General features: G+C 43.5%; 5 non-coding genes and 2 pseudogenes across 5 annotated transcripts; all 7 read right to left on the reverse strand.

Moving 5' to 3' along the window:
- Positions 1-4,657: 4,657 nt before the first annotated feature.
- LOC138673268 (U2 spliceosomal RNA) lies at positions 4,658-4,850 on the reverse strand. Its single transcript, XR_011319921.1, has one exon. It is a non-coding gene; the product is annotated as a U2 spliceosomal RNA (small nuclear RNA).
- A 949-nt stretch (positions 4,851-5,799) lies between these two features.
- On the reverse strand, positions 5,800-5,992 carry LOC138673271 (U2 spliceosomal RNA). The gene has a single exon (XR_011319924.1). It is a non-coding gene; the product is annotated as a U2 spliceosomal RNA (small nuclear RNA).
- Positions 5,993-6,941: 949 nt separating this feature from the next.
- Positions 6,942-7,134, reverse strand: LOC138673272 (U2 spliceosomal RNA). The gene has a single exon (XR_011319925.1). It is a non-coding gene; the product is annotated as a U2 spliceosomal RNA (small nuclear RNA).
- A 965-nt stretch (positions 7,135-8,099) lies between these two features.
- LOC138673273 (U2 spliceosomal RNA) lies at positions 8,100-8,292 on the reverse strand. The gene has a single exon (XR_011319926.1). It is a non-coding gene; the product is annotated as a U2 spliceosomal RNA (small nuclear RNA).
- Positions 8,293-9,241: 949 nt separating this feature from the next.
- LOC138673314 (U2 spliceosomal RNA) lies at positions 9,242-9,470 on the reverse strand (annotated as a pseudogene).
- Positions 9,471-15,589: 6,119 nt separating this feature from the next.
- LOC138673274 (U2 spliceosomal RNA) lies at positions 15,590-15,782 on the reverse strand. Its single transcript, XR_011319927.1, has one exon. It is a non-coding gene; the product is annotated as a U2 spliceosomal RNA (small nuclear RNA).
- Positions 15,783-16,735: 953 nt separating this feature from the next.
- LOC138673313 (U2 spliceosomal RNA) lies at positions 16,736-16,959 on the reverse strand (annotated as a pseudogene).
- Between the last annotated feature and the right edge of the window lie 3,654 nt (positions 16,960-20,613).

Consider the following 20,613-nt stretch of genomic DNA (forward strand, 5'->3'; position numbering starts at 1 on the left):
TTCCATAGCACAAATAAAAAGAATTGGGGATAATGGACACCCCTGCTTCACTCCGGATTCCAACGGGATAAAATCTGTTAAAAAACCATTGACAGAAATTTGAGAAAACACATTATTATATAAAATCATAATACGAGATAAAAACATGTCGGGGATCGCCATTTGTTTTAAAACTTTAAAAAGATACTCATGCGAGACCCTGTCAAACGCCTTTTCAAAGTCCAGCGCCAACAGGGCCAGGCTCTGACTTCTATCCCTAGAGTACCATATTGCATCTCTAATAACATTTAAAATCTCAGCAATATTCCTCCCTGGTACTCCACATACTTGTTCGGGTTGTATCAATTTATTAATCACAGTTTTAAAACGACAAGCAATAATTTTAGCTAAAACTTTATAGTCCATGTTGAGGAGGGTGATAGGCCTCCAATTCCTGAGGTCATCACGAGCGCCCTTTTTCTTATAAATTAAGGACACTATCCCCCTCCTCCATGACTTAGGCAGCTCTGAACACATAAAAACCTCTTTAAAAAGTGCTAAAAGATCCTCCTTTAAAACATCCCAAAAAGTCAAATAAAATTCAACAGGTAGACCATCTGCTCCTGGGGCTTTCCCTTTTGAAAAACTTTTAAAAACACTAAAAAGTTCTTCCATGCTAAGATCTTCTATTAAAAACCCCTGGTCTACAGAACTTAACTTAAAATCCAGGATATTAAGAGCATCTTGTAAAAAAACATTATTTACACTTTTTTTACTAAAAAGGTCTCTATAAAAATTAAAAGCCACCTTCTTCATACCTTCCACAGTTGTTTCTCCATCAAGACAGGTGATCGTCTCCTTTTTCTCCATCACTTTTTTAAAAAAGAAACGTGTACACTTCTCACCTTCTTCTAAATGTTTCACTTTGGAATTAAAAATTATTTCTTTACCTTTTTGATCAAGGCACAATTGTATTTCAGTTTTTAGGCTTGCAATATCATCTTCCACCTCTAGTCCTATCTCTTTAAATTTATGGAGAGTTTGCAGTCTCATATTTAAATTTACATAAATCTGCTTTTTCCGCCGCGCCTTCCTCTTTCCAGCCCTGATAAAAAAAAACCTTATTTTATCTTTGATCACTTCCCACCAGGATAGGATTTTAATATATGGAGGCCTTAACTGTCTCCATTCCTGGTAGGCATTACAGAAGTCTGACCTCACCTGAGGGTCTTCCAGCAAATGGACCCCCAGACGCCACAAACCTCTATTTATCCTCAGCTCTCCTTGATACTCTATCTTTACGCTTAACATTTTATGATCAGAGAATAAATTAGGCATTAAAACAAATTGTACAGGGCTAAAATCCTCAGATAAAAACATAAAATCGATCCTGGAAGCCACTCCCCGACCGGACCATGTAAATCCTGGGTCCGTCGGCGAAAGCGACCTCCAGGCATCGCATAACTTAAAATCAGTCTGCAAGCTATTTAGTAAAAAACACGACTTATCTAACTTACGGATTGGGTCACCCCCTCCTCGGCGCTCATTCACATTCAGGCAATTAAAGTCCCCAGCTACCAAGAGAGGAGATGACCCTACACAGAATACCGGTAGAATTTCAAACAAACGTATACGCTCCTGTTTATCTGGTGGAGCGTACACATTAATGACACGGAAATTAAAATTATTAAAACACAAATGCACTAGGATAGCTCTGCCGGGTACAATCTCAGTAACAGAGGAGATGATGATGTTATTACCTCGGCAGAGCAGACCCACACCAGCAGACTTGTTTTCGTTCGAGCCCGACCATACAGAGGGCCCTAGTTTCCAGTCCTTTTTTATCTCGTTATACCGGATTCCATGCTGCAGACCACACTCCTGTAAGAAACATATATCAAAGTCTAATGTTTCAAAAAAATCAAAAAGAGCAGCCCTGCGGACAGGGCTCTTTAGAGATCTCACATTAAGTGAGAGACACCTCATGGATGGCATTTATGTCATGAGGGAGGAGAGATATCCTCAATGACTTCCATAAACTCCTCAATCACATCTGGCAGTGTGGAAAAAGAGTCAATGTTCTGGGGATCCGAGGAACCCGGTAATGGATACCCAGAAGAGTCCGTGTTCAGCCACATGTCTCCGCTGGGAAAACACACATCCGGAGACTCTGGATTGGCCTCCAGAAGAGTATCCCCTCGCAGCTTCTTTCCAGAAGGCTCAGGCAGCTCACTCGTACAGTCGTCCTCTGTGATAGCTACATGGCCTCTTACTTCCTGGGGGGCCTCCGGATCTGGCACAATGACCTCATCCACACCATCACCTGTAGGAGAAAAAACTGCGGTCTGCTGGCTCGAGTCCCTGGGAATGACTGGGGTCTTCGCCACAGTGCCCCCCACCGCCAACATAGTGGGGGCGCTCTGCTCCAACACACCAGCCTCATTCGAGACCTTCGACACAAGGGTTACCCCCCCAACGGGAGAGTCCCCCTGCTCCAGTCTCTGGGTGGTCCGCCCTCCGCCCTTTTTCCGGGACTTCGACACAGGAGGGCCTCCCTGAGGGCCACCACACTCCTGCTCCGTCCCCACCTTCTCCTCTGCGCCCTTGGCCTTCTCAGCCGCCTCCCCTGCTGTAGGAACAGTGGGACTTGGCTCAGGCCTTACTCCGGTCTCCGGGATACTCAGCTCAGCATGGACCGGGACAATAGCTGGTTCCTGCCTTGGCACGGGTCTCTCAGCCGCCTCTGCATACGTACGGACTTTAGTCCTATGTGGGCATCCTCGGAACATATGTCCAACCTCCCCGCATAGGTTACAAGCCTTCTTTTGAGGGCAATCCTTCATGAAGTGTCCGAATTGACCACAATTGCTGCAGCGGAATGCCCTTCTTTCCACACAATTCCCTTGGGTATGCCCCATCTTGCCACAGTTCCTGCAATACATAGGCATACCTGTGTAGAATAAGTAGCCACGGCTCTTCCCAATGGTGATGGTAGAGGGGGGATGTTCTGTTCCTCCAAAGCCCTCCGGATTTTTCTTCAGCCGCACCAGGAATTTCCGCTTGCCACACCAGAAACCAACGGCGTTTTTAACATTCCCTTGAAAGGTTACTTCATCGCAATAGCGACGCAAACAGGTTAAAATGTCCAGTACTTCCACAAAAGGATTTGGAAAGAAAACAATCATTTGTACCTCCTCTTGGACGAAAAGCAGGGAGAAGACCAGGCCCTCCAGTTCATCAGCAAAGATGTTGTCATTCACCTTTTGGACCAACTGCTGACAACAACCATGGCTCCTAAAGGTAATAGTATAAGTACCTTTCTGCTCATTGTCCTGAAAACAGAAGATGTCCTCTCTGCCGAACTCCAGGATCCCAAGAAGGACGGTGTTGCAAACGTAGCGGATTTCTTTCTCCTTCCGGAATCTCTCCAAGACCTCGATACGGACCGTGTTCCTCATCCGGGGTTCACCCGATGCAAAGGTAAGTGCAGCCGGCATCCTTCCGAGAAAGAACTCCAGCTGTAAACACAAAAAAAGGCTAGCGCCCTTTTAAGGCGATCGCAACTCGTTGCTCCGGACTAATCCTCTCTCCCTATAGCAGCAGGGGGGTGAAGCCCCTCCGAAGAGGAGCGATCCCCCCAGGCCGAGAGAGAGGGTACCGAAAGCACCCGACCTGACTACAATCTCACAGTTAAACTGATCGATCGCAGCCAAAAGGCCGAGAAGCGATGGCCTGAAATGGTTGGCCATTTCAGACGCACCCAGGCCTACAACCGACACCCATTGTGGAGACCTAGCCAAAGATTGCCGCAAGGAAGACATTTTCAGAAACTCTGGATGCATTCTCAATGACAGTTCGGGTGTGGGTGGGTTTTGGTCGGTTGTTTGGCTGTGTGTGTCTGTGTGTGCTCGTTGAAGCTGCGCCCAACGCGTTTTGAATCTGCATAACTCTGCCCACTTTGACACACCCACCATCCCCATTGTGACTGCAGGTGAAGGTTCCGTGCTAAGATTCTATCGACTGCAGGCAGCGCACCTGGTTGGTCAAAAGCATTAGAATACTCCTCACACAGGTGTATCTACAAGACACAAGACTAGCAGATTCGAGATCAGCACAGACACCAGTTTTCCTTTTTTTCAAATACCTATCATACACCGCATTTCAAAGTCGGTGGTCCACAAGAGGTAAACAATGTCTTCCAAAAGAATTCATGATCGGTGGTCACAAATGTGGTATGTATGGCAGAACTACTCATTGGATGCTTCAATTTAAATACCAAGTGCTGACAGCAGGCAGGGGCCTAATTCTGTAGATGGCACAGTATATTTGCTACACTGAAAGAAAGGCCTAATTCAGGCCTACATCTTAACACACCTGTGGCAGCAACCAGGAAAGACTGAAAATTGATTGCCTGATTGATTGATTGATTGCCTATTGAATGCAATGCAATGCTTGACATACATACATACATACATACATACATACAGAGGTGAAAGCAAGGCACACAAAATGTTGCAATTAGGCAAGTGAAATCGAGCAGCATGCTACATTTGGCAGCCAGCGGCATGTGAAATGTGCTTCCTTAACAACCCTGAAATAAATTCCCATCTAGGGTTCCAAGACAACTTGCTGTGCTGATTAATTTCCATTCAATCTGTTTTTAGAAACCGGATCAGAGAAGGAGTGCACTGTTCCCGGAGAGACTGCAATAGCGGGTCAATGCGTGGAGTGGACTGAGCAAGCTCCATTTCCAGCTCCCTGTTCCAAAAAGCCATTTAATATATGGTCCCCACATGGGGGACGTATCAGATATTAAACTGATAAGAACAGATACTACACTTGATCTTAGCCATAGGAGGCCGAGAAGCGATGGCCTGAAATGGTTGGCCATTTCAGACGCACCCAGGCCTACAACCGACACCCATTGTGGAGACCTAGCCAAAGATTGCCGCAAGGAAGACATTTTCAGAAACTCTGGATGCATTCTCAATGACAGTTCGGGTGTGGGTGGGTTTTGGTCGGTTGTTTGGCTGTGTGTGTCTGTGTGTGCTCGTTGAAGCTGCGCCCAACGCGTTTTGAATCTGCATAACTCTGCCCACTTTGACACACCCACCATCCCCATTGTGACTGCAGGTGAAGGTTCCGTGCTAAGATTCTATCGACTGCAGGCAGCGCACCTGGTTGGTCAAAAGCATTAGAATACTCCTCACACAGGTGTATCTACAAGACACAAGACTAGCAGATTCGAGATCAGCACAGACACCAGTTTTCCTTTTTTTCAAATACCTATCATACACCGCATTTCAAAGTCGGTGGTCCACAAGAGGTAAACAATGTCTTCCAAAAGAATTCATGATCGGTGGTCACAAATGTGGTATGTATGGCAGAACTACTCATTGGATGCTTCAATTTAAATACCAAGTGCTGACAGCAGGCAGGGGCCTAATTCTGTAGATGGCACAGTATATTTGCTACACTGTAAGAAAGGCCTAATTCAGGCCTACATCTTAACACACCTGTGGCAGCAACCAGGAAAGACTGAAAATTGATTGCCTGATTGATTGATTGATTGCCTATTGAATGCAATGCAATGCTTGACATACATACATACATACATACATACATACAGAGGTGAAAGCAAGGCACACAAAATGTTGCAATTAGGCAAGTGAAATCGAGCAGCATGCTACATTTGGCAGCCAGCGGCATGTGAAATGTGCTTCCTTAACAACCCTGAAATAAATTCCCATCTAGGGTTCCAAGACAACTTGCTGTGCTGATTAATTTCCATTCAATCTGTTTTTAGAAACCGGATCAGAGAAGGAGTGCACTGTTCCCGGAGAGACTGCAATAGCGGGTCAATGCGTGGAGTGGACTGAGCAAGCTCCATTTCCAGCTCCCTGTTCCAAAAAGCCATTTAATATATGGTCCCCACATGGGGGACGTATCAGATATTAAACTGATAAGAACAGATACTACACTTGATCTTAGCCATAGGAGGCCGAGAAGCGATGGCCTGAAATGGTTGGCCATTTCAGACGCACCCAGGCCTACAACCGACACCCATTGTGGAGACCTAGCCAAAGATTGCCGCAAGGAAGACATTTTCAGAAACTCTGGATGCATTCTCAATGACAGTTCGGGTGTGGGTGGGTTTTGGTCGGTTGTTTGGCTGTGTGTGTCTGTGTGTGCTCGTTGAAGCTGCGCCCAACGCGTTTTGAATCTGCATAACTCTGCCCACTTTGACACACCCACCATCCCCATTGTGACTGCAGGTGAAGGTTCCGTGCTAAGATTCTATCGACTGCAGGCAGCGCACCTGGTTGGTCAAAAGCATTAGAATACTCCTCACACAGGTGTATCTACAAGACACAAGACTAGCAGATTCGAGATCAGCACAGACACCAGTTTTCCTTTTTTTCAAATACCTATCATACACCGCATTTCAAAGTCGGTGGTCCACAAGAGGTAAACAATGTCTTCCAAAAGAATTCATGATCGGTGGTCACAAATGTGGTATGTATGGCAGAACTACTCATTGGATGCTTCAATTTAAATACCAAGTGCTGACAGCAGGCAGGGGCCTAATTCTGTAGATGGCACAGTATATTTGCTACACTGTAAGAAAGGCCTAATTCAGGCCTACATCTTAACACACCTGTGGCAGCAACCAGGAAAGACTGAAAATTGATTGCCTGATTGATTGATTGATTGCCTATTGAATGCAATGCAATGCTTGACATACATACATACATACATACATACATACAGAGGTGAAAGCAAGGCACACAAAATGTTGCAATTAGGCAAGTGAAATCGAGCAGCATGCTACATTTGGCAGCCAGCGGCATGTGAAATGTGCTTCCTTAACAACCCTGAAATAAATTCCCATCTAGGGTTCCAAGACAACTTGCTGTGCTGATTAATTTCCATTCAATCTGTTTTTAGAAACCGGATCAGAGAAGGAGTGCACTGTTCCCGGAGAGACTGCAATAGCGGGTCAATGCGTGGAGTGGACTGAGCAAGCTCCATTTCCAGCTCCCTGTTCCAAAAAGCCATTTAATATATGGTCCCCACATGGGGGACGTATCAGATATTAAACTGATAAGAACAGATACTACACTTGATCTTAGCCATAGGAGGCCGAGAAGCGATGGCCTGAAATGGTTGGCCATTTCAGACGCACCCAGGCCTACAACCGACACCCATTGTGGAGACCTAGCCAAAGATTGCCGCAAGGAAGACATTTTCAGAAACTCTGGATGCATTCTCAATGACAGTTCGGGTGTGGGTGGGTTTTGGTCGGTTGTTTGGCTGTGTGTGTCTGTGTGTGCTCGTTGAAGCTGCGCCCAACGCGTTTTGAATCTGCATAACTCTGCCCACTTTGACACACCCACCATCCCCATTGTGACTGCAGGTGAAGGTTCCGTGCTAAGATTCTATCGACTGCAGGCAGCGCACCTGGTTGGTCAAAAGCATTAGAATACTCCTCACACAGGTGTATCTACAAGACACAAGACTAGCAGATTCGAGATCAGCACAGACACCAGTTTTCCTTTTTTTCAAATACCTATCATACACCGCATTTCAAAGTCGGTGGTCCACAAGAGGTAAACAATGTCTTCCAAAAGAATTCATGATCGGTGGTCACAAATGTGGTATGTATGGCAGAACTACTCATTGGATGCTTCAATTTAAATACCAAGTGCTGACAGCAGGCAGGGGCCTAATTCTGTAGATGGCACAGTATATTTGCTACACTGTAAGAAAGGCCTAATTCAGGCCTACATCTTAACACACCTGTGGCAGCAACCAGGAAAGACTGAAAATTGATTGCCTGATTGATTGATTGATTGCCTATTGAATGCAATGCAATGCTTGACATACATACATACATACATACATACATACATACATACATACATACAGAGGTGAAAGCAAGGCACACAAAATGTTGCAATTAGGCAAGTGAAATCGAGCAGCATGCTACATTTGGCAGCCAGCGGCATGTGAAATGTGCTTCCTTAACAACCCTGAAATAAATTCCCATCTAGGGTTCCAAGACAACTTGCTGTGCTGATTAATTTCCATTCAATCTGTTTTTAGAAACCGGATCAGAGAAGGAGTGCACTGTTCCCGGAGAGACTGCAATAGCGGGTCAATGCGTGGAGTGGACTGAGCAAGCTCCATTTCCAGCTCCCTGTTCCAAAAAGCCATTTAATATATGGTCCCCACATGGGGGACGTATCAGATATTAAACTGATAAGAACAGATACTACACTTGATCTTAGCCATAGGAGGCCGAGAAGCGATGGCCTGAAATGGTTGGCCATTTCAGACGCACCCAGGCCTACAACCGACACCCATTGTGGAGACCTAGCCAAAGATTGCCGCAAGGAAGACATTTTCAGAAACTCTGGATGCATTCTCAATGACAGTTCGGGTGTGGGTGGGTTTTGGTCGGTTGTTTGGCTGTGTGTGTCTGTGTGTGCTCGTTGAAGCTGCGCCCAACGCGTTTTGAATCTGCATAACTCTGCCCACTTTGACACACCCACCATCCCCATTGTGACTGCAGGTGAAGGTTCCGTGCTAAGATTCTATCGACTGCAGGCAGCGCACCTGGTTGGTCAAAAGCATTAGAATACTCCTCACACAGGTGTATCTACAAGACACAAGACTAGCAGATTCGAGATCAGCACAGACACCAGTTTTCCTTTTTTTCAAATACCTATCATACACCGCATTTCAAAGTCGGTGGTCCACAAGAGGTAAACAATGTCTTCCAAAAGAATTCATGATCGGTGGTCACAAATGTGGTATGTATGGCAGAACTACTCATTGGATGCTTCAATTTAAATACCAAGTGCTGACAGCAGGCAGGGGCCTAATTCTGTAGATGGCACAGTATATTTGCTACACTGTAAGAAAGGCCTAATTCAGGCCTACATCTTAACACACCTGTGGCAGCAACCAGGAAAGACTGAAAATTGATTGCCTGATTGATTGATTGATTGCCTATTGAATGCAATGCAATGCTTGACATACATACATACATACATACATACATACAGAGGTGAAAGCAAGGCACACAAAATGTTGCAATTAGGCAAGTGAAATCGAGCAGCATGCTACATTTGGCAGCCAGCGGCATGTGAAATGTGCTTCCTTAACAACCCTGAAATAAATTCCCATCTAGGGTTCCAAGACAACTTGCTGTGCTGATTAATTTCCATTCAATCTGTTTTTAGAAACCGGATCAGAGAAGGAGTGCACTGTTCCCGGAGAGACTGCAATAGCGGGTCAATGCGTGGAGTGGACTGAGCAAGCTCCATTTCCAGCTCCCTGTTCCAAAAAGCCATTTAATATATGGTCCCCACATGGGGGACGTATCAGATATTAAACTGATAAGAACAGATTTTTTTTTTTTTTTTTTTTTTTTTTTTTTTTTCCCTCAGATGGGGAATTTCACGGTCTAGAAATCCAAAACCGAAGAAACATACCCAAACAGCTGTGTCAAAATTGAAACACAAAAAGCCGTTCCCATCATCATCGGAAAAATCTTTCTTTTTTCAAAATACATATTTACATAACAAAAGAACAAATCAAGAAGTATTAACAAAATATCTCCACTTTTTAACCTTCCAAATTCCTTCCGCATCCACCTCCCCCTTCCTTTTCTTATCCCACAAAAAACAAACATATATCTTCCCCAAAATCACCTTCACGGTATTTCTAACCTCAATATTCTTCCTCTTGAACACATGCACATTTCTCACATCCCATAACACTTCCTTTATACATGCAAGCATTAACCACAACACTCTCTCCTTCACTCCATCACACAACCCTAAACCAAACATGAACAACTCAAAGGATAAAAAATTCACACCACACAGTTCTTTGCACAAAGGACCCATTCTTCCAATCACATCTCTAGCGTACTGACAATTCCAGAACACATGTATTACACTTTCACACCCACCACAACCTTCTCTCGGACACCTCTCACTCCTCACTAAACCCCTATTTCTCTGAAACTCTCTTACTGGTAACACTCCATGCAATGACTGCCACACAATCTCACTCTGTCTGTTTGTCATACCATCCATCCGTACTTTCTTCCACACCTTTTGTACATCAGCTCCTCTAACCATATTGATATCACACTCTATCTCTCTACACTCAATCATTCTATACACAGCCTTCTTCTTTTCCACTAGTCTTACATCCACATCACACAACTCATACTTCACCAAAAACTTATAAACCCACACATACCATACAGGAACCTCAAAAGCAACCGGACACCTCAAATCCCTTTCTCTCCATTTTAACTTAAACAGATACGCTCCAAATAAATACCTACACATAGATGAAAATTTCCCATCCGCCCTTATCACTTTCAGCACATACACAACAATATTCACACCAAAAAAAACTTCCAAATTTGGAAAACCCAACCCACCTTTCTCCAATCTCTTCACCAAAATTTCTCTCCTAGCCCTCTCCATCTTTGAATTCCATAAAAACACAAACAGAATCCTATTCAAACTCCTCACACACATATACCCTGGTGGAAACACTACTGCTACATACAAAAAAATCGGCAACACCACACTCTTTATAACTAAGATCTTTCCAAAAAACGTAAGGTTTCTCAATCTCCAAAAACACAGCTTCCGCTCAACCTTCTCTTTCGCATCATTCCAACTTTCCTTCCCATCCAACTTCTCTGAAAACTTCACACCCAATATTTTAATAGGCCCATTAACCACATTCACTCCAACATCCCTACTTAAAACACCATTTCCAAATACCTTACACTCACTCTTTTCCCAATTAACCTTAAATGCAGACGCACCACAAAAAAAGGACACTAATAACTTCACCCGCCTCACCGAACATTCTGAATCGCACAATACACACACATCATCCATATAACCACTAACTTTCCACTCTCTACCCCCTCCTCCTGGCACTTGCACGCCCCTAACCACCTTATCTTTCCTCAGCATACACAATAAAGGCTCAATTGCACAAATAAAAGCCACAGGTGACAAAGGACACCCTTGACGAACTCCGGAAAAGACATTCACTCTCCTTCCCACATAACCATTCAACAAAACACAACTGTAAATATCCTTATATAAACTCCTCACTCTCCCAACAAAATCAGCTGGAAAACCCATTCTTAGCAACACACTAAACAAAAACCCATGCGATAATCTATCATAAGCCTTCTCAAAATCTAAACTCAACAAAAACGCACTCTTCTTTCGCCCCATACAGTCCCATAGACAATCTCTTAGCATACACACACAATCATGTATACGCCTCCCAGGTACCGCACAACACTGTTCATCCCCAATCACACTCTCTATCACATCACGCATCCTATTCGCCATTAATTTTGCATAGATTTTATAATCACAGTTTAATAACGTTATCGGCCTCCAATTCCTCAAACTCTTCAAATCCCCCTTTTTAGGTATCAACACAACCATTCCCGCACGCATACTCTCAGCCACCTCCATATTTAACCACATATACTTACACACCTCCACAAAGTCATTACCAATCACATCCCACATCACTCGATAAAACTCTACTGGGAGACCATCCTCCCCTGGCGTCTTATTTAGCGCCATACTATTCATCACCTTCCACACCTCATCACTAGTCACCTCACACATCACACTCTCCCTTTCCGTCTCAGACAACTTACTTTCTAACATATTTAACACATCACTCTCCAAACCCTCATCCCTCCACTTCACTGCATACAACTCCTCATAGAACTTAGCCACCTCTTCACACATATCCTCACCACTCACTTCTCTTCCATCCTCCCCATTCAGCACACTCATACTCTGTTTCTTCCCAAACACCTTTTTAAAGAAAAAACGTGAACATTTCTCATCATGTTCCATTTTGTCAATTTTTGCTCTAAAAACTATACTCCTCCCTTTCTCTAACAAAAAGTCATTAATTTCCTTTTTCACCTGTAATATCTCTTCTTCCACTTCCATTCCTCCTTCCCTCAACTTATACAATACACTCAAACGTGCATTCAATTTAACAAAATTCTCTCTTTTAATAGCTGCACACTTATACCCTAAACTTTTAAAGAATATTTTTGTTTGTCTCTTCACCCAATCCCACCAAACACAAACATTCCCAAAACCATTTTTACGCTTACACCACCCTTCATACCGTCTTGCATACTCCTTTCTCACATCTTCACTCTCTAACAACTTCACATTTAACTTCCACAACCCTTTCCCAAACACTCCACCAACCTTTATATCCACCTCACACTTCATACACACATGATCAGAAAACAAAACATTTTCTTGCTTATAATCAACAGCAGTTATATTTTTTGAAATAAAGCAATAATCCAACCTAGATTGCACCCTTCCACTCTCAGAAAAAAAAGTATTCAACACAGGACTCACACTACACACACGCTGCATATCACCCAGATCAAAATCACTCACTAACTCCAACAAAGCCTTCCCTGACACATCCACATTCACTTTCCCCACATCACAATTCATATCCCCCACAACCACTACAGGCATCCTCCCTGGAACAAAAAGCTTAACTTTTTCAAATAAAGCTTTACGCTCATTCTTATCAACCGGCGCATAAATATTAATAACACAAAACTTTACATTCCTATACTCAAAATTAGCCAAAATACACCTCCCTACCTCAATCACCAGATAATCATTCAAAACCACCTCTCTCCCTTTAACCAATATTCCCACCCCATCATTCTTATTACATGCACTCCCTGACCACACAGACGCACCATAAGACCATTCATCCCCTTTCACACCATCCACTACCCCACACTCTTGTAAACAAAAAATAGATGCATTTTGCATAGCTAAAAACTCAAAAATTGCAGCTCTCCTAACTTTACTTTTAAACACTCTAACATTTTGTGAAATTATGGTAAACCCCATATTTACAAAATCCACACTTCAACTAACTACACAGAAAATAAAAGCCTTTGGCCTAAGCCAAAGCTCACAAGAGAAAAAAAACAACACATTTAGTGCAGTATATGGTAACACTATCCAGCATCACCACTATCCTCCTCCACCATCTGAATTGAACAACAAGTGTCTGACCCACTGATCTCACCACCCTCAGTCCTCCTTCTTGCAGGGCCAATCTTTCTCTGAGGAGTACTACTCTCCACCTCCTCATCATCTCCATCATCCTCCCGCCGGCTCTTTTTTGCAGCTCTATCGTCATCTGACTCAAACTCCTCAATATGTTCAGCATTAGACAAATGCTCAGGGCTATCCACCTCCGAAATTTGCGCATCGCTCTCCGCGGCGTCCATTGCCTCACTAAAAGTCATTATTTCAGGCAACTGCCCCTGCACTTCCATTTCAGGAAGATGCGCCTCCACCTCTGCAGCTGCCCTCCAAAACTCCTTCTCTTCCCTCCTCCACTCTTTTTCCTTCTTTTTCTTCTTCTTTTCCTCCTTTTTCTCCTCTTTCTCTGCCCTAGAACATGGTCTCAGACTCACACTCTCTGAATCTGGAGGGGGCATGGCTCTACTCGCACTCCGCCTCCTTCTCTCTTCCTCCTCCCTCTCAAACCTTGCAACTTCTTTTACAACTTTTGCCCTTTCCCTCCTGGCCAACTCTTCCTCCATTTGCTCCTTGTCGGACCGTCTGGGTGCACTCATGGGACAGTCCTTGTACATATGCGTACTACTCCCACAGACATCACAGGTCTTAGGCAAAGGACATTGGTTAGCGGTATGCCCCTCTTTCCTGCAGTTTCGACAGCACTGTCCTTTAGTACACTCTGCCTGTACATGTCCAAAACAAAAGCATCTCCTACAAAAACGAGGCTGTCCTGGGTAGGTCAAAAAACCTCTGTGACCTGCCACAGAGAAATTTGCAGGGGGGTGCCTGAAACCACCCACACAGTCAGGGTCCCTCTTCAACTTCACACGATAAACATATTTACAGTTAAAGATTCCTAAAATGTTCACCTGCCGTTCTCCTACTTTCACATAGTCACAATACTGTGAGAGAAAACTCTGCAACAAAGCAGGATCTGTGAAGGGGTTATACACAGTTACAGTCACCTCTTTTTCCTGCAGACCAAACAACGGTATCCAGCCAACTCCTTCCAGAAGAGGATCCTCAGCATTGCCTCGAAGCCACTCGAACACATTCAGGCAAACATTTTGGTCCACAAAAGTCACATCGTAGTTACCTTGTCGAGGAAACTCGTTACAGCTGAAGATCTCCTCACGCTTTGCTCCAGCCTTTTCCTCAATAAGATCCCGGATCATGAAAACGACGTTGTTCTTGGTTCCATTGCTCGGGTCCACGGTCAACCGGATGGTGTTCTTCACGAAATTCATGATGCAGAACTGTCGGTATATCCTACCACAGGAAATAGAAGAAGTACTCCCACAAGGGAAGTCACAGGGAAACGGCCTATAGCCGGGGGATCGCAACCGGATGCAAGAGGACTAAGCCGACTCCCCAATAGCAGCAGGGGGGTGAAGTCCCACCAGAGGTGAGACGATCCCCCCAGGCCAAGGAGCCGGGTACCCCAAGCACCTCTCAGCCAAGACCAGGGCAATAAACCCTGATCTTAGCCAAAAGGCCGAGAAGCGATGGCCTGAAATGGTTGGCCATTTCAGACGCACCCAGGCCTACAACCGACACCCATTGTGGAGACCTAGCCAAAGATTGCCGCAAGGAAGACATTTTCAGAAACTCTGGATGCATTCTCAATGACAGTTCGGGTGTGGGTGGGTTTTGGTCGGTTGTTTGGCTGTGTGTGTCTGTGTGTGCTCGTTGAAGCTGCGCCCAACGCGTTTTGAATCTGCATAACTCTGCCCACTTTGACACACCCACCATCCCCATTGTGACTGCAGGTGAAGGTTCCGTGCTAAGATTCTATCGACTGCAGGCAGCGCACCTGGTTGGTCAAAAGCATTAGAATACTCCTCACACAGGTGTATCTACAAGACACAAGACTAGCAGATTCGAGATCAGCACAGACACCAGTTTTCCTTTTTTTCAAATACCTATCATACACCGCATTTCAAAGTCGGTGGTCCACAAGAGGTAAACAATGTCTTCCAAAAGAATTCATGATCGGTGGTCACAAATGTGGTATGTATGGCAGAACTACTCATTGGATGCTTCAATTTAAATACCAAGTGCTGACAGCAGGCAGGGGCCTAATTCTGTAGATGGCACAGTATATTTGCTACACTGTAAGAAAGGCCTAATTCAGGCCTACATCTTAACACACCTGTGGCAGCAACCAGGAAAGACTGAAAATTGATTGCCTGATTGATTGATTGATTGCCTATTGAATGCAATGCAATGCTTGACATACATACATACATACATACATACATACAGAGGTGAAAGCAAGGCACACAAAATGTTGCAATTAGGCAAGTGAAATCGAGCAGCATGCTACATTTGGCAGCCAGCGGCATGTGAAATGTGCTTCCTTAACAACCCTGAAATAAATTCCCATCTAGGGTTCCAAGACAACTTGCTGTGCTGATTAATTTCCATTCAATCTGTTTTTAGAAACCGGATCAGAGAAGGAGTGCACTGTTCCCGGAGAGACTGCAATAGCGGGTCAATGCGTGGAGTGGACTGAGCAAGCTCCATTTCCAGCTCCCTGTTCCAAAAAGCCATTTAATATATGGTCCCCACATGGGGGACGTATCAGATATTAAACTGATAAGAACAGATACTACACTTGATCTTAGCCATAGGAGGCCGAGAAGCGATGGCCTGAAATGGTTGGCCATTTCAGACGCACCCAGGCCTACAACCGACACCCATTGTGGAGACCTAGCCAAAGATTGCCGCAAGGAAGACATTTTCAGAAACTCTGGATGCATTCTCAATGACAGTTCGGGTGTGGGTGGGTTTTGGTCGGTTGTTTGGCTGTGTGTGTCTGTGTGTGCTCGTTGAAGCTGCGCCCAACGCGTTTTGAATCTGCATAACTCTGCCCACTTTGACACACCCACCATCCCCATTGTGACTGCAGGTGAAGGTTCCGTGCTAAGATTCTATCGACTGCAGGCAGCGCACCTGGTTGGTCAAAAGCATTAGAATACTCCTCACACAGGTGTATCTACAAGACACAAGACTAGCAGATTCGAGATCAGCACAGACACCAGTTTTCCTTTTTTTCAAATACCTATCATACACCGCATTTCAAAGTCGGTGGTCCACAAGAGGTAAACAATGTCTTCCAAAAGAATTCATGATCGGTGGTCACAAATGTGGTATGTATGGCAGAACTACTCATTGGATGCTTCAATTTAAATACCAAGTGCTGACAGCAGGCAGGGGCCTAATTCTGTAGATGGCACAGTATATTTGCTACACTGTAAGAAAGGCCTAATTCAGGCCTACATCTTAACACACCTGTGGCAGCAACCAGGAAAGACTGAAAATTGATTGCCTGATTGATTGATTGATTGCCTATTGAATGCAATGCAATGCTTGACATACATACATACATACATACATACATACATACAGAGGTGAAAGCAAGGCACACAAAATGTTGCAATTAGGCAAGTGAAATCGAGCAGCATGCTACATTTGGCAGCCAGCGGCATGTGAAATGTGCTTCCTTAACAACCCTGAAATAAATTCCCATCTAGGGTTCCAAGACAACTTGCTGTGCTGATTAATTTCCATTCAATCTGTTTTTAGAAACCGGATCAGAGAAGGAGTGCACTGTTCCCGGAGAGACTGCAATAGCGGGTCAATGCGTGGAGTGGACTGAGCAAGCTCCATTTCCAGCTCCCTGTTCCAAAAAGCCATTTAATATATGGTCCCCACATGGGGGACGTATCAGATATTAAACTGATAAGAACAGATTTTTTTTTTTTTTTTTTTTTTTTTTTTCCCTCAGATGGGGAATTTCACGGTCTAGAAATCCAAAACCGAAGAAACATACCCAAACAGCTGTGTCAAAATTGAAACACAAAAAGCCGTTCCCATCATCATCGGAAAAATCTTTCTTTTTTCAAAATACATATTTACATAACAAAAGAACAAATCAAGAAGTATTAACAAAATATCTCCACTTTTTAACCTTCCAAATTCCTTCCGCATCCACCTCCCCCTTCCTTTTCTTATCCCACAAAAAACAAACATATATCTTCCCCAAAATCACCTTCACGGTATTTCTAACCTCAATATTCTTCCTCTTGAACACATGCACATTTCTCACATCCCATAACACTTCCTTTATACATGCAAGCATTAACCACAACACTCTCTCCTTCACTCCATCACACAACCCTAAACCAAACATGAACAACTCAAAGGATAAAAAATTCACACCACACAGTTCTTTGCACAAAGGACCCATTCTTCCAATCACATCTCTAGCGTACTGACAATTCCAGAACACATGTATTACACTTTCACACCCACCACAACCTTCTCTCGGACACCTCTCACTCCTCACTAAACCCCTATTTCTCTGAAACTCTCTTACTGGTAACACTCCATGCAATGACTGCCACACAATCTCACTCTGTCTGTTTGTCATACCATCCATCCGTACTTTCTTCCACACCTTTTGTACATCAGCTCCTCTAACCATATTGATATCACACTCTATCTCTCTACACTCAATCATTCTATACACAGCCTTCTTCTTTTCCACTAGTCTTACATCCACATCACACAACTCATACTTCACCAAAAACTTATAAACCCACACATACCATACAGGAACCTCAAAAGCAACCGGACACCTCAAATCCCTTTCTCTCCATTTTAACTTAAACAGATACGCTCCAAATAAATACCTACACATAGATGAAAATTTCCCATCCGCCCTTATCACTTTCAGCACATACACAACAATATTCACACCAAAAAAAACTTCCAAATTTGGAAAACCCAACCCACCTTTCTCCAATCTCTTCACCAAAATTTCTCTCCTAGCCCTCTCCATCTTTGAATTCCATAAAAACACAAACAGAATCCTATTCAAACTCCTCACACACATATACCCTGGTGGAAACACTACTGCTACATACAAAAAAATCGGCAACACCACACTCTTTATAACTAAGATCTTTCCAAAAAACGTAAGGTTTCTCAATCTCCAAAAACACAGCTTCCGCTCAACCTTCTCTTTCGCATCATTCCAACTTTCCTTCCCATCCAACTTCTCTGAAAACTTCACACCCAATATTTTAATAGGCCCATTAACCACATTCACTCCAACATCCCTACTTAAAACACCATTTCCAAATACCTTACACTCACTCTTTTCCCAATTAACCTTAAATGCAGACGCACCACAAAAAAAGGACACTAATAACTTCACCCGCCTCACCGAACATTCTGAATCGCACAATACACACACATCATCCATATAACCACTAACTTTCCACTCTCTACCCCCTCCTCCTGGCACTTGCACGCCCCTAACCACCTTATCTTTCCTCAGCATACACAATAAAGGCTCAATTGCACAAATAAAAGCCACAGGTGACAAAGGACACCCTTGACGAACTCCGGAAAAGACATTCACTCTCCTTCCCACATAACCATTCAACAAAACACAACTGTAAATATCCTTATATAAACTCCTCACTCTCCCAACAAAATCAGCTGGAAAACCCATTCTTAGCAACACACTAAACAAAAACCCATGCGATAATCTATCATAAGCCTTCTCAAAATCTAAACTCAACAAAAACGCACTCTTCTTTCGCCCCATACAGTCCCATAGACAATCTCTTAGCATACACACACAATCATGTATACGCCTCCCAGGTACCGCACAACACTGTTCATCCCCAATCACACTCTCTATCACATCACGCATCCTATTCGCCATTAATTTTGCATAGATTTTATAATCACAGTTTAATAACGTTATCGGCCTCCAATTCCTCAAACTCTTCAAATCCCCCTTTTTAGGTATCAACACAACCATTCCCGCACGCATACTCTCAGCCACCTCCATATTTAACCACATATACTTACACACCTCCACAAAGTCATTACCAATCACATCCCACATCACTCGATAAAACTCTACTGGGAGACCATCCTCCCCTGGCGTCTTATTTAGCGCCATACTATTCATCACCTTCCACACCTCATCACTAGTCACCTCACACATCACACTCTCCCTTTCCGTCTCAGACAACTTACTTTCTAACATATTTAACACATCACTCTCCAAACCCTCATCCCTCCACTTCACTGCATACAACTCCTCATAGAACTTAGCCACCTCTTCACACATATCCTCACCACTCACTTCTCTTCCATCCTCCCCATTCAGCACACTCATACTCTGTTTCTTCCCAAACACCTTTTTAAAGAAAAAACGTGAACATTTCTCATCATGTTCCATTTTGTCAATTTTTGCTCTAAAAACTATACTCCTCCCTTTCTCTAACAAAAAGTCATTAATTTCCTTTTTCACCTGTAATATCTCTTCTTCCACTTCCATTCCTCCTTCCCTCAACTTATACAATACACTCAAACGTGCATTCAATTTAACAAAATTCTCTCTTTTAATAGCTGCACACTTATACCCTAAACTTTTAAAGAATATTTTTGTTTGTCTCTTCACCCAATCCCACCAAACACAAACATTCCCAAAACCATTTTTACGCTTACACCACCCTTCATACCGTCTTGCATACTCCTTTCTCACATCTTCACTCTCTAACAACTTCACATTTAACTTCCACAACCCTTTCCCAAACACTCCACCAACCTTTATATCCACCTCACACTTCATACACACATGATCAGAAAACAAAACATTTTCTTGCTTATAATCAACAGCAGTTATATTTTTTGAAATAAAGCAATAATCCAACCTAGATTGCACCCTTCCACTCTCAGAAAAAAAAGTATTCAACACAGGACTCACACTACACACACGCTGCATATCACCCAGATCAAAATCACTCACTAACTCCAACAAAGCCTTCCCTGACACATCCACATTCACTTTCCCCACATCACAATTCATATCCCCCACAACCACTACAGGCATCCTCCCTGGAACAAAAAGCTTAACTTTTTCAAATAAAGCTTTACGCTCATTCTTATCAACCGGCGCATAAATATTAATAACACAAAACTTTACATTCCTATACTCAAAATTAGCCAAAATACACCTCCCTACCTCAATCACCAGATAATCATTCAAAACCACCTCTCTCCCTTTAACCAATATTCCCACCCCATCATTCTTATTACATGCACTCCCTGACCACACAGACGCACCATAAGACCATTCATCCCCTTTCACACCATCCACTACCCCACACTCTTGTAAACAAAAAATAGATGCATTTTGCATAGCTAAAAACTCAAAAATTGCAGCTCTCCTAACTTTACTTTTAAACACTCTAACATTTTGTGAAATTATGGTAAACCCCATATTTACAAAATCCACACTTCAACTAACTACACAGAAAATAAAAGCCTTTGGCCTAAGCCAAAGCTCACAAGAGAAAAAAAACAACACATTTAGTGCAGTATATGGTAACACTATCCAGCATCACCACTATCCTCCTCCACCATCTGAATTGAACAACAAGTGTCTGACCCA

The sequence above is a fragment of the Ranitomeya imitator genome, chromosome 3 (assembly GCF_032444005.1).
Source record: "Ranitomeya imitator isolate aRanImi1 chromosome 3, aRanImi1.pri, whole genome shotgun sequence".
NCBI classification, from domain to species: Eukaryota; Metazoa; Chordata; class Amphibia; order Anura; family Dendrobatidae; genus Ranitomeya; species Ranitomeya imitator.